General features: G+C 43.9%; 1 pseudogene; it reads left to right on the top strand.

Annotated features, from left to right (window-relative positions):
* Window positions 1-175: 175 nt before the first annotated feature.
* LOC101986522 lies at window positions 176-886 on the top strand (annotated as a pseudogene).
* The last annotated feature ends 1,518 nt before the right edge of the window (window positions 887-2,404 follow it).

The following is a 2,404-nucleotide window of genomic DNA, read 5'->3' as shown; positions in this document are numbered from 1 at the left end:
TTCTTCTTCTTCTTCTTCTTCTTCTTCTTCTTCTTCTTCTTCTTCTTCTTCTTCTTCTTCTTCTTCTTCTTCTTCTTCTTCTTCTGGAAAACACCAAATAGCGGAAGATGCCGGTGCAGCGGGAAGGCCAGGAGGACCTGGGGCCCCAGGATTAGGAGGATTTGGTGGCAGTCTGATGGGCCTAGACCGTGGTCAAGGCTGTGGCCTAGGCAGATGCCACGGGGCTCGGGGCTCGCGGAAGTAAAGCTAAAGACAAGGAGTGGATTCCCGTTACCTTAACCAGTGGACCGCCTGGTTAAGGACATGAAAATCAAAACAAGAGGAGATCTACTTGTTCTCCCTGCCCATTAAGGAGTCTGAGATTATTGGCTTTTTCCTGGGAGCTTCCCTAAAGGATGAGGTTCTGAATATCATGCCCGTGCAGAAGCAGACTAGGGCAGGGCAGCGGACCAGGTTCAAGGCTTTCATCACTATTGGAGACTACAATGGTCACGTAGGTCTCGGTGTCAAGTGCTCCAAGGAGGTAGCCACTGCCATCCGAGGGGCCATCATCTTGGCCAAGCTTTCCATTGTCTCTGGGCGGAGAGGCTACTGGGGGAACAAGATTGGCAAGCCCCACACTGTTCCTTGCAAAGTGACAGGTCGCTGTGGTTCTGTGCTGGGCATCTCATCCCTGCTCCCAGAGGCACTGGTATAGTCTCTGCTCCTGTGCCCAAGAAGCTACTGATGATGGCCGTCATTGATGACTGCTATACATCAGCCAGGGGCTGTACTGCCACCCCTAGGCAACTGTGCCAAGGCCACTTTTGATGCCATCTCTAAGACCTACAGCTACCTGACCCCCGACCTCTGGAAAGAGACTGTGTTCACCAAGTCTCCTTATTAGGAATTCACTGACCATCTTGTGAAAACCCACACCAGAGTCTCTGTTCAGAAGACCCAGGCTCCAGCTGTGGCCGCCACATAAGGGTTTTTATACAAGGAAAATAAAAGTGAATTAAGTCTGTTAAAAAAAAAAAAGAAAAAACAAACCTGTAAAGTCAATTGAGAACAATTAATAACATGTTCAAAAACAAAAGATAGTTAAATTTGGATATTAAAAATGTGCACCAAATTTTAGAATAAGACTATCAGCCTTTAAAAGTTAATAGAAAGAGATTACTAACATTTTAATTTTTTAAAAAAAAATACTCATATGGGAGCAAAAATCAAATTGACCTCAGGAGAACCTGTATAAAATGAAATGTTAGCAAGCCTTATAGGAAACTCTTAATAAAGAAAAAATATGCCCACCTGGCAAAAAAATGTTCACAAAATAGGACCATCTGGCTAGGGGGGTGACTCAGGGGATGAAATGCTTATCCCAAAATTTAACACCTGGGGTTCAGATCCTCGGAACTCAGCTAAAGCTGGACTAGCATCCCAGTTGGCCTGCAGTCCTAAGATGGGATGAGGATGCAAGGATGCTGGGACAAACTGACTGGACCAGCAGAATTGGTAAGCTCTAGAGTCCCCAATTTTCCTGGACTCGGTAACTGTGGAGAGCAAGCCCAACTGACAAAGACACCTCAATACCCAGCATCAAGATTCACCCCCCCACGTGTGCATATACGAGCTCAGGGAGCTGTACACATACATGGAAACATGCATGTACACATGCACCTGCCCGCATACATAAACACATATGTAGAGAACTAGAAAAATCCAGCTCACCTTTGGAAGAAGAAGAACCACTTCAATTGTATAGAAATGTAAGAAAGGGGGAAAGAGCCTCGGGAGCAATGAAAGATGACATTGAAGTATGATTGCTTTCTGTATCCTTCCGTTGTTAAAAATTCAAGCTCGTTCACATACCCTTTTGGCAAAACTACAGGGAAGCAGATTTTGCTCACATTGCCCCTAGCTTTGCCAAAGGCTATGGGATTTTAGGAGGGGGACTTGGCCACATTTAGCAAGATTGGATATGCATTTCTTTTCTTCTCTAATCCAACAATGTTGCTGGCAGAACTAGATATCATAGACAGCTGCCATGTCTATGAAAAGGATGTATGCACAAAGCTATTTATTGGAACACTATTTAAGACAGCAAAAGAGCTGTAGGCTTAATGTTCCGTACAAGGCAGTACTATGTAAATATAAAATGTCGGTGCTTTTAGAAACTTCCCTACAAAAAAGCAGGTAGAAAAAGTGTACTTCGGTTTCCACTGATTTTCTAAGGATATGGAAATCTCTATAAACTTGGTAGCAAATAAGACATTAATTTTGGATGGAAAAATCTAAAAAAAAACTCAATAAAACACACCTAAGGGGCTATGGAAGATGGTCAGTGGGTAAGGTGTTTTCTGCTCAAACATAAGTTCAAATTCCCAGCAACCATGTACGACCCAGCAAGGTGGTCATGTGT

The sequence above is a fragment of the Microtus ochrogaster genome, unplaced genomic scaffold (assembly GCF_000317375.1).
Source record: "Microtus ochrogaster isolate Prairie Vole_2 unplaced genomic scaffold, MicOch1.0 UNK10, whole genome shotgun sequence".
NCBI lineage: Eukaryota > Metazoa > Chordata > Mammalia > Rodentia > Cricetidae > Microtus > Microtus ochrogaster.
The sequence above is the reverse complement of the archived record's forward strand: the minus strand, read 5'-3'. Positions and strand labels throughout refer to the sequence as shown.